The following is a 12,867-nucleotide window of genomic DNA, read 5'->3' as shown; positions in this document are numbered from 1 at the left end:
TACCCTGCAGGAAACCAATTGATTGGGAGTGGTTGAGCAAACATATGGCCCAAAAAGTATACACATGACTCTCCTACCATATCCCCTTCTCCTTTTCTCAATTCATATTCATGCGGTTGCTTTATCTCTGGGTTGGAGAGGAAGTGGAGGCTAGGMTAGTCATATTATTTACACTTCATAAGCTCCTCTGTAAGAGGCACACACTTTTCAAATGTATAATATCAGATAGAGAAGGCATTGGTGGGGTTTCACGTCTATAAATTAATAATGGGCCTTGAGCAGCYAGCACTGCGGGATGTATTTTCCTTCACTTTCTCCTCCAGAAACTCGCTTCTAGAAATTAAATATTTACCTTCTGTCGCTGGAATTTAGAACTGTTGGAATGACTGTGTGGAACGCTTCTTAGAAGGAAGGGAAATAGACTGTAAAGTCAAGTCTTGTTTTCAGCATAAATGTCACACTGACTGTTAACGGTGGTAAATATTATCAGTCTAATGGCATCCTAACCCCTACACAGTGGCCCTACATCTGTCCCTACTTCTGTCCCTACTTCTGTCCCTACTTCTGTCCCTACTTCTGTCCCTACTTCTGTCCCTACTTCTGTCCCTACTTCTGTCCCTACTTCTGGCCCTACTTCTGGCCCTACTTCTGTCACTGCTTGAGAACTTGATAAACAGCGAGTGTCCTCTGGTGTTCTTCTTCATCTCCTTCCATGTGGAGGTCAGTGTGATCATGACGGTCTCGTCCCAGCTTCAGGTCAAAGGAAGTGCACTATATAGGGAATAAGGAGCCACTTGGGACGTGAGAATGAATGACCCAGTAATGTTTCTCAATGTGAACAGACGTAATTCGCACACTTATTTAAATAACAGCTGACGACTTGTTACAATCAATATTAAACTAAATTATGACATAGTCGGCAGTACATTTCCTTTTTAAGAAATTGCTAAACGTTTTAATCTATTTTCATTAAAAGGTGAATATTTAACATAGTAAATGTTACCATAGTAACATATTAATCTCATATGTACTGTAGATCTAATATCTGGTTGTATTTCATTTCCATCAGGTAATAGTATGTACATTCCAGGAGTGGCAGGTCACAGGAAGCTTCTGAAACACCACCCTAAAATAAATATTATACATAATACTGTATGTAGTGCACTATATAGGGAATAGGGTGCCAAACTTAGTGCACTATATAGGGAATAGGGTGCCAAACTCACTGCACCATATACGGAATAGGGTGCCAAACTCACTGCACCATATACGGAATAGGGTGCCAAACTTAGTGCACTATATAGGGAATATGGTGCCAAACTTACTGCACTATATAGAGAAAAGGGTGCCAAACTCACTGCACTATATAGAGAAAAGGGTGCCAAACTTACTGCACTATATAGAGAAAAGGGTGCAGTTCAGACGTATACACAGTGTTTAGGGTCAGCAGGAACTAATGATGACATGATCATCAGCTGTAAGGTCAGTGTCCTGCTTTATGGACCTCCGTTAAACATCAATTCCATTCTGATTGAACTTTAACACCTGCTCAGTCAGGTGGTAGGCTTTAAGTGTTAACCACTCATGTGGCTCCTGCAGGATTAAGTGACCGCCACTCTCTTCACTGGCAACTAAAGGGGTCTGACCTGTTATCTAAAAACTACCACATGATGGTATGTCTGACCTGTTATCTAAAAACTACCACATGATGAACACTTATGTCTGTGTTAAAATGTGTTCAGTGTAATATACAGTACATAGTCTACTTTAACAGGGGCACGTTGGTTTGTATACAAAATACACTATATATACACAAAAGTAAGTGGACACCCCTTCAAATTATGGATTTGGCTATTTCAGTCACACCCGTGTGAGCAGGTGTATAAAATCAAGCCATGTAATCTCTATACACCAACATTGGCAGTAGAATGGCTTTACCGAAGAGCTCAGTGACTTTCAATGTGCACCGTCATAAGATGCCACCTTTCCAACAAGTCAGTTCGTCACATTCTGCTCTGATATAGCTGCTCCGGTCAATATAAGTGTCTGTTATTGTGAAGTGGAAACGTCTAGGAGCAACAACGGCTCAGCCGTGAGGTGGTAGCCCACACAAGCTCACACAACGGGATGCCGAGTGCTAAAATGATTAGCGCGTAAAATGGTCTGTCTTCGGTTGGAACACTCACTACCGAGTTCCAAACTGTCTCTGGAAGCAACGTCACCACAAAACTGTTCGGGAGCTTCATGAAGTGGGTCCATGGCCGAGCAGCCGCACACAAGTCTAACATCACCACATGCAATGCCAAGCGTCGGCTGGAGTGGTGTAAAGTTTGCCGCCATTGACTCTGGAGCAGTGGAAAGCATTCTCTGGAGGATGAATCACGCTCTTCACCATCTGGCAGTCCAACGGACGAATCTGGTTTGGCAGATGCCAGGAGAACGCTAATGCCCCAATGCATAGTGCCAACTGTAAGGTTGGTGGAGGGAGAATAATGGTCTGGGGTTAAGTGAAATCTTTATGCTACAGCATACAATGACACTCTAGACAATTATGTGCTTCCAACTTTGTGGCAAATGTTTGGGGAAGGCCCTTTCCTGTTTCAGCATGACAATGCCCCCGTGCGCAAAGCAAGGTCCAACCGAAATGGTTTGTCGAGATCGGTGATGGAAGAACTTGACTGCTGCACAGAGCCCTGACCTCAACCCCATCCAACACCTTTGGGATGAATTGGAACACCGACTGCGAGCCAGGCCTAATTGCCCAAATCATCCCGCCCCCTCTAATACTCTGAATGGGCTGAATGGAAGCAAGTCCCTGCAGCAATGTTCCAACATCTAGTGGAGCCTTCCCAGAAAAGTGGAGACTGTTACAGCACACACTATTACATAGAAAATGTCTGTAAGAAGACAAAGATAGCGTATCTCTCTAAGATAAGCAGATGTCTGCCAAACCCCAATACCATGATGACCTTATTACATAGGAAATTCGACTCTGTTGCGTCCCAAATGGCACCCTATTACATGTATAGTGCACTACTTTTGACCAGGGGTCTGGCAGGGAATAGGGTCCCATTAGGGAGGCAGCCTCTACTAATGAAGTGGCAGTTGTAAGGCTCAGATTAAAGCATGTCAGATGATGACTGTAGTCCAATACACTCTGGTAAAAGCTGCCATGGTCATTATTTGTCATTAATACAATATTGTGGTGATTGATTATGTAGACAGACAGAAGGATAATGTAGTAAACCTCACCCAAGCCGTCTGTTATATGGGGTTGTGTATTTTCCAATAGGATGTTGTCTATTTCCAATAGGATGTTGTGTATTTCCAATAAGATGTTGTGTATTTCCAATAGGATGGGTGTATTTTCCAATAGGATGTGGTGTTTTTCAATAGGTGTTGTGTATTTTCCAATAGGATGTTGTGTATTTCCATAAGATGCTGTGTATTTCTAAAGGATGTTGTTATTTCCAAATAGGATGTTGTGTATTTCCAATATGATGTTGTGTATTTTCCAATAGGATGTTGTGTATTTTCCAATAGGATGTTGTGTATTTTCCATAGATGTTGTTGATTTTCAATAGGATGTGGTGTATTTTCCAATAGAATGTTATGATTTTCCAATAGGATTTGTGTGATTTTCAATAGGATGTTGTGTATTTTCCAATAGGATGTTGTGTATTTTCCAATAGGATGTTGTGATTTTCCAATAGGATGTTGTATTTCATGATGTTGTTTTTCCAATAAGATTTTGTGTATTTCCAATAGAATGTTATGCATTTCCAATAGAATGTTATGATTTTCCATAGAATGTTTATGCATTTCCAATAGAATGTTGTGTATTTTCCAATAGGATGTTGTGTATTTTCCAATATGGATGTTGTGTATTTTCCAATAGGATGTTGTGTATTTTCCAATAGGATGTTTGTATATTTCAATAGGATGTTGTTATTTCCAATAGGAATGTTGTGTATTTTCCAATAGAATGTTGTGTATTTCCAATAGGATATTGATTTTCCAATAGAATGTTTGTGTATTCCTATAGGATGTTGTGTATTTTCCAATAGGGATGTTGTGTATTTTCCTATAGATGTTGTGTATTTTCCTATAGGATGTTGTGTATTTTCCTATAGGATGTTGTATTTTCCTATAGGATGTTGTTAATATCTGTTATGTGTGTTGTGTGGTTTTCATGCACTACTTTCAGCATGAACTTTAGATTGTTTATGTGCTGCATGGCGCTGAATAGTATTTACTTGAACTCCATCTTACAATACATGATTGTCTGGAAGGCATTACATTTACAGTATGTGGTTAGAGTTCAGAATGACGCTGTTTATGTTGACGTGTTATTCCACCACTGCAGGGCCAGCGATAAACATACTGGAGCTTTAGCTGGGCGGTACTACATACAGACGCGTTCTTAATCTTCTGACTCAATGCCCAGCCAAAACGTAAAGTTACCACGGTACGGTACGACAACCAACGGAACTAAACAGCTGAAGTTTGCCTGTAGCAGTGTCAGCGAGTCAAAGCTGCAGAATCTGAAGCGGAACCGTCACCGTGTTAGATGGCTGGTCATGAACCGTTCACCGTGTTAGATGGCTGGGTCATGAACCGTCACCGTGTTAGATGGCTGGGTCATGAACCGTCACCTGTGTTAGATGGCTGGGTCATGAACCGTCACCGTGTTATGATGGCTGGGTCATGAACCGTCACCGTGTTAGATGGCTGGGTCATGAACCGTCACCGTGTTAGATGGCTGGGTCATGAACCGTCACCGTGTTAGATGGCTGGGTCATGAACCAGTCACCGTGTTAGATGGCTGGGTCATGAACCGTCACCGTGTTAGATGGCTGGGTCATGAACCGTCACCGTGTTAGATGGCTGGTCATGAACGTCACCGTGTTAGATGGCTGGGTCATGAACCGTCACCGTGTTAGATGGCTGGGTCATGAACCGTCACCGTGTTAGATGGCTGGGTATGAACCGTACCGTGTTAGATGGCTGGGTCATGAACCGTCACCGTGTTAGATGGCTGGGTCATGAACCGTCACCGTGTTAGATGGCTGGGTCATGAACCGTCACCGTGTTAGATGGCTGGGTCATGAACCGTCACCGTGTTAGATGGCTGGGTCATGAACCGTCACCCTGTTAGATGGTGGGTCATGAACCGCCACCGTGTTAGATGGCTGGGTCATGAACCGTCACCGTGTTAGATGGCTGGGTCATGAACCGTCACCCTGTTAGATGGCTGGGTCATGAACCGTCACCGTGTTAGATGGCTGGTCAGTGAACGGTCACCGTGTTAGATGGCTGGGTCATGAACCGTCACCGTGTTAGATGGCTGGGTCATGAACCGTCACCCTGTTAGATGGCTGGGTCATGAACCGTCACCCTGTTAGATGGCTGGGTCATGAACCGTCACCGTGTTAGATGGCTGGGTCATGAACCGTCACCGTGTTAGATGGCTGGGTCATGAACCGTCACCGTGTTAGATGGCTGGGTCATGAACCGTCACCGTGTTAGATGCTGGTCATGACCGCACCTGTTAGATGGCTGGGTCATGAACCGTCACCGTTAGTGCTGGGTCATGAACCGTCACCCTGTTAGATGGCTGGTCATGAACCGTCACCGTGTAGATGGCCTGGGTCATGATTCTGTTGAACCGAGAACAAAACCTCATGAAGAGCTATAACCGTCCGCCTCCGCCTTACATTTCCCTGAAACGATTCAGCAGGGTTTGTTTCAACGGGTTATTGACATGTTTTATAAAATCACCCGTGGTACTGACAGCTTATTATTTTTACTTGTCAAATGTGTGTGTGTTGGAGAACACTGTGAAATATGGAGAACATTTTAACCCAGTTTGATCATGACCTAGGTAGCTATGCCTCGCAGTGACTCCATTTACAAGTTTCAGGGAGTGAATGTATGGTATAGTTTTATAATGTATGGTGCAGTTTTATAATGTATGGTGCAGTTTGTGTGAGGAAAATGAATTTATCACTGAAATGAATAGTGCATTCTGAATCCATTCTGAATTCAAAGTAAAACCTTTGGGTGGATATTTTTTGTCTTTGTACATTTATCTCAAAAGTATTTGCAATAAGTAGGTGATGAAGCCAAACTGACTAAGGCAATAGACTACAAAGCTAAATCCCATCAAGAGCTGCATTTAAAACACCAACTTGCACTTATTTTGAAGCCTTGAGACAACTGAGACATGGATTGTGTATGTGTGCACTCAGAGGGTGAATGGGCAAGACAAAATATTTAAGTGCCTTTGAACGGGGTATTGTAGTAGGTGCCAGGTCCCCGATGGTGTCAAGAACTGCAATGCTACTGTTGTTTTTTACGCTCAACAGTTTCCTATTTGTATCAAGAATGGTTCACACCCAAAGGACATCCAGCCAACTTGATACAACTGTGGGACGCATCAGAGTCAACATGGGTCAGCATCCCTGTAGGGGGCTGCAACTCAATATTAGAAAGGTGTTTTTAATGTTGGTGTACTCAGTTTATGACATTGGGCCCACACAACTTGATTACTGAGAGCTCATCTGACAGAGATATCATGTGCAGGCCAATCCATTATTCAGTAGTTAATCTGCTACTCAACAGATTAAATATGTAGCCTTTAATAATGAATAGCAGTGTGTTTGTTTGTGAGGTTCCTGTAACATTCTTGTCCTTCAATGGTAGAGGAGAGTACAAGAAGTCCTTTGTTGTATGTGTGGTAACGGTGTGTTTGTGTTGTGTGGAACGGTGTGTTTGTGTGTGTGGAAACGGTGTGGTTTGTGTGTGTGGAACGGTGTGTTTGTGTCGTGTGGACGGTGTGTGTTTGTGTGTGTGAAAGCGGTGTGTTTGTGTACGTGCATATGTGGTGGGTTCACACACAGATAATATGATATGTGTGTATGCAATTTGCATATTCACAACAATCACTAAACATAACACACCACTTTGTAATCAAATGATTGCGTGAAGGTAAATGGGAAAACCATTTGTTACCACCCATATTTAATGTAATCAAGCCTCTGATTACAGCCATTAAGAACTAAAGTGTGTGTCAACCCTACCGCATCCCTTATCCATCCACACCTTCACTACATCTGGTAGCCATTCCACCCCAGCAGCCAGCCAGTCAGGCAACAGCCAGCCAGTCAGCCAGTCAGGCACCAGCCAGCCACCAGCCAGGAAAACAGCCAGCCAGCCAGTCAGTCACCAGCAAAGCAGAGTTTTAACAAGACCTCTTCTGCTGCTTTATTAAAGAAGGTAACACTTTACAAATAAGGTTCCTCAAGGATGTATTCGAAGTTCCTTATCTTTTGTGTGGATTCCTTGAATTTAGGACATTTCAACAAAACACAACAGAATGAACATACCCATACAATAACTTATTAAAACAGTAGCCAATGTATCTATAATTCAATCCTACACTTCTTTTGAATGTATATGTCCTCCAGAATTCAAAGACGTCTCTGCAACCAACTCTTTAATGAGTCATTTTCTTTCTGAAGTATCCTTAGGGGAACGTTGTACATCATCACTATAGGCTGCAGCACTGTCTGATTATAGGCCTCAGTTCCAAATGGTACCCTTTTCCCTTTATAGTGCACTACTTTGGACCAAAGACCTATGGGCATAGGGTGCCATTTGTAGGGAATAGGGTACCATTTGGGACATAKGCATAGTCTTTGTTTGTTCCTCATTGAGAATTCGGCCTAATGATTATTCCTAGGACCTTGAGTTGTTTCTTTTATAAACTACAGACAATGTGCAATGTTCAGTCTTAATAATAATAATAATAATTCACTGCAGGTAGATTGTATGTTTTCAAATTCTATAAGAATATATATTTATGTATATGTATGTTTTATATAGCACTTTTTATTACAAGTAGAATCTCAAAGATGCTGAGCCATGGACATTTATGATAAAAAACACAATTCTTTCAATATATCTCAGTAATATGCAAATGTAGACAGGCTGTAGAAGACAGAACGATGACATTAAGACAGGAAGCAATCAAATCACCAGCCATTATGCCCACAGCCAATACTTTAACCATCTGGTATTATGCCAGAGCCACCCGGGTCAATTGACTGAATGAAGATTGCTCTGTGAACTCTCTATAACCCTACAYCAGCTACGGGGTTCAAGAGGGTTTGGCACCGTGATGGAAAATAATTCACAGTCATAATTAACAACGCTGACTGACGGTAGAGCTTTGCGTTTGGCAGCCTTGATGATCTGACCACAAAATATTATTAACCAGATTTTTTTCATTTGTGTCAAGTGTTCAATTAGCAAAAATATATTTAAAAAATTGATTAACGTTGTCCGCCTGTAGAGGGTACCGACTCAATATAACCTTAGCTATTTACTGAATTACCAGGCTAGGATCCTGGTCAAAGACTCTTAAGATAGTGGACTGAAACATGGCTGATAGTGTGAATGGTATGACTGTTAAGATAGTGGACTGAAACATGGCTGATAGTGTGAATGGTATGACTGTTAAGATAGTGGACTTGAAAACATGCTTTGATAGTGTAGCAATCCAAAAAAAAAAAAAAAAGGAAAAAAAAACTGTGAATGGTATGACTGTTAAGATAGTGGACTGAACCATGGCTGGATAGGGTTTTTGAATGGTATGACTGTTAAGATAGTGAGATCTGAAACATTGGCTGATAGTGTGAATGGTCGATGACTGTTAAGAGATTAGTTGGACTGAAACATGGCTGATGGATGACTAGTGATGAATGGATATGAATACAATACACTGCGATATGGCGGCCCTCTAGCCTCTCACATTTCCATTAGCCTTGATGTACCTGGACCTTCATTAAGAGTCCATTACTACTAATCAATGAGGAATATTTAAGTTTTTTAAGACCATTAGGTGACATTAAATAGAGCTGGATAATTCAGTCTTTTACTTTTATCTCAAAGACAGTATTTCAAAACACTAATACTGTTTTAAAGACTACTGAAATATCCCATGGTCATATCCTACCTGACACAGGTGCCTCCATTGCGGCAGGGCAGGTGCTGACAGACAGGTGTGTCACAGTTGTGGATGTTCCTCCTCCCAGTGCCTCTCCTGCTATGTAGATGTCCTTATTGTTGACCTGCAGCTCCCTGATACAGCTACAAAACCCGTCCCTCCCTGGTGCTGGCAGGCTGATCCCTTTGGGAGGGGACGTCCCCCAGGAATATAGGCCCCAACGCTACCTGGAAGGATGTCACAAGACAAAGACACGTTCAAAGGCAGGTAGGTAGGTAGCAGGGGGACAGGCGGGCCACGCGCACACACACACACACCCACACACCACACACACACACACACACACACAAACACACACACACACACACACACACACAACACACACACACACACACACACACACACACACACACACACACACACACACACCACTAGTTCTGTATAGTTCATTACATCACAGTTCCGTGTAAATTACTACAGATATTTAGTCAGTTATGATATACACTGACTGTACAAAATATAGACTGACCAGGTGAATCCAGGTGAAAGCTATGATCCCTTATTGACGTCACTTGTTAAATCCACTTCGATCAGTGTAGATGAAGGGAAGGAGACCGGTTAAAGAAGGATTTTTAAGCCTTGAGACATTTGTGACATTGATTGTGTATGTGTGCTATTCAGAAGGTGAATGGGCAAGACAACATATTTAAGTGCCTTTGAACGGGGTATGGTAGTAGGTGCCAGGCGCACCGGTTTGTGTCAAGAACTGCAACGCTGCTGGGTTTTTCACACTCAACAGTTTCCCGTGTGTATCAAGAATGGCCCACCACCCAAACAACATCCAGCCAACATGGGCCAGCATCCCTGTGGAACGCTTTTGACACCTTGTAGATTCCATGCTCTGACGAATTGAGGCTGTTCTGAGGGCAAAAGGAGTGGGTGCAACTCAATATTAGGAAGGTGTTCCTAATGTCTGGTATGCTCAGTGTAGACAAGACCTGCTATGGTAATCAACAATACAAATCTTCAGGTAAGGTCAAGTATGCCTATGTCCCAAATGGAACCCTATTTCCTACATAGTGCACTACTTTTAGTGCACTACTCTTAGTGCACTACTTTTGATCAGAGCCCTATGGGAAGTAGTACATTATTTCGGGAATAGGGTGCCATTTAGGATGTAAATCAGGTGTTTTCTGGATGTGAATCCAGTGAACTGACAATTTATCCCCCCTAACGGTCAATTTAAAGCTGCAATAAGTACATTTTCTGGGCAACCCGACCAAATTCATAGATATGTCATTCTCATTGAAAGCAAGATAGATCTGTTCTATGTGYCCTATTTCTATGCATCCCGGTCTTAAGTTTAGTTTTTGCGTCTTTTACTTTCATTTTTTTTACACCAGCTTCAAAACAGCTGAAAATACAATATTTTTKGAGAATATATTTCAAMGCGGTTTAGTACAATGATTCTCTACACTATACTTGCTTGTTTTGTTACATAAACTCAAATTAGGTGAACTATTTACATTTTAGCAAACCAGGAAATGGTGGAGCACTTTCTGCATAATGCATCTATAACAAGTGAGCTATAATTGTTTTGCCACAAAAAATAATATTGCAACTCAAGTTTGTTTGAAATCATCCATGCTAGACATGCTAGGCTTCAGAGTTATAACCTGACGTATTTTCAGTTAGATATGTACACTGAGTGTCCAAACATTAAGAACACCTTAATATTTAGTTGTAACCCCCCCCAAACATTCTTGATACACACGGGAAACTGTGTAAGCATGAAAAACCCAGCAGCGTTGCAGTTCTTGACAGAAACCGGTGCACCTGGCTACTACTACCATACCCTGTTGAACGACACTTCAATCTGTTGTCACATACACAATCCATGTCTCAATTGTCTCAAGGCTTAAAAATCCTTCTGTAACCTGTCTCCTTTCCTTCATCTACACGGATTGAAGGGGATTTAACAACAAGTGACATCAATAAGTGATTCACCTGGGCAGTCTATGTCATGGAAAGAGCAGCTGTTCTTCATGTTTGCATAGTGCATGTTATGCTTTCCATGTATTAACTAATTGACAGTATGTATCTGTATACATCACTGCTGTTTGCCCCCCCCCCCCCCCGCCCACACACAATACACTGCATGTTTGATTGAGTCCTCTGCTTGTGATACAGTATAATCACAATACGTGACATGATCATAGGCAATATTCCCTCAGTCTAAATGCCAAACCTATACAATGTATGGCTGCATATGAGGGGACTCATCAAATACAGTTTGATTTGATTTGACTCGGCTGAGATAACTGGGGCTGAGTCCCAAATGGCCCTCTATTCCCTATATAGTGCACTAGTTTTGACCAGGGTCCATAGAGGGCACTATATAGGAAAAGGGGTGCCATGAGGCTTTTGAGTCAGATAACTGGGCTTACCTCTGACACGGGCTGGAACAAGGATTCCTCCTGATGTTTCACTGTTCCATTATCTACTGCTATTTCAATCATACATGACCCTCCACTCCTACCGACAGGCAGCCCATAACTGTGGGAGAGAGAGGGAGGGAGGGAGGGAGGTAGAGGGATGAGAGAGAGAGAGGTCAGGAGAACGAGAGAGGGGGAGAGAGAGAAAGAGAGAAAAGAGAGAGGAGAAAGAAAGAGAGGGTTGGGAGAAACAAAGGAGAGAGAGGGGGGAGGAGGAGGGACATGAGAGAAGAGAGAGAGAGAGAGAGAGAGAGAGAGAGAGAGAGAGAGAGAGAGAGAGAGAGAGAGAGAGAGAGAGAGAGAGAGAGAAATAAACACCAGAAGAGAGAGCAAGAGGAAGAAAGAGGGACAGCAAGGGAAGGGAAATCTCATAAGAATATGCGGTATTCACAATAAATCCATTTAAGCATGAAAATTATGCAGACTTGGAGAGAGGCGACTAAGAGGAGGCTGAGAGGAGAGMGATGGCTCAGTAATGGAGCTAGTGTAACTGTCTGTTGGTTCCAAATACACTGTGAATGTGTCCCAAATGGCAACCCGATTCCTTACAGATGCWGGATCTTAATTTGATCACTCTTTTATTACTAAGAATGTTCCTGCACAGCAAGAACAGGAAACGCAGATAAGCTTTGTGATTTACATACATTTACATAAATTCACTGAAAACCCACGGTTATATTAACAGTATTACACCTTTTATGTAGCCTACTTTTGGCCAAGTACTAGCCTAACCACCGATCAAGCAACATTATGGACTAAACGTTCAAATCCTGTTGCTGCAGGATTATTTTGCTGTGAGAATTCTGGTCAAATTAAGACCCTCCATCTGTACATAGCGCACTACTTCTGACCAGGGCCTATAGGGCTTGTAGGGAATAGGGTGCCATTTGGGACATAGTCTCTGTACTGCAAAAACACTCTGCTGCCATTCCATAAACAGAGAGCCTGGACACGAGCCCTGGTCAAAACTAGTGCACTATGTAGGGAATAGGGTGCCATTTGAGAGTAGCGCTGTAATTTTCATGGCTCTTTTAACTAGCACAACATAAGGGAGAGTAATGGGTTGTTTGCTGTCAGTCTGGCATCAATGGAAAATGAGGGTAAAATGAAATGCATTATGGTTTCTCCTTCATCCTCTGTCAAAAGAGGGAACCACTACTTAGCTAGAGGTATTAGCAGGTACCAGTGAATGAACAAACAGCATAATGGRCCCTAAAAATAACCCCAGTTMACATGTGGGCTGTACAACCACTGACATTGTTAACATGTGAGYTGYAAAACCACTGAGACTGTTAAGATGTACTGCCATTACAACCACTGAGACTGTTAAGCTGTACTGCCATTACAACCACTGAGACGGTT

This window comes from Salvelinus sp. IW2-2015, unplaced genomic scaffold, assembly GCF_002910315.2.
Source record: "Salvelinus sp. IW2-2015 unplaced genomic scaffold, ASM291031v2 Un_scaffold3405, whole genome shotgun sequence".
Lineage (NCBI taxonomy): Eukaryota > Metazoa > Chordata > Actinopteri > Salmoniformes > Salmonidae > Salvelinus > Salvelinus sp. IW2-2015.
This window is presented reverse-complemented; position numbering follows the sequence as displayed.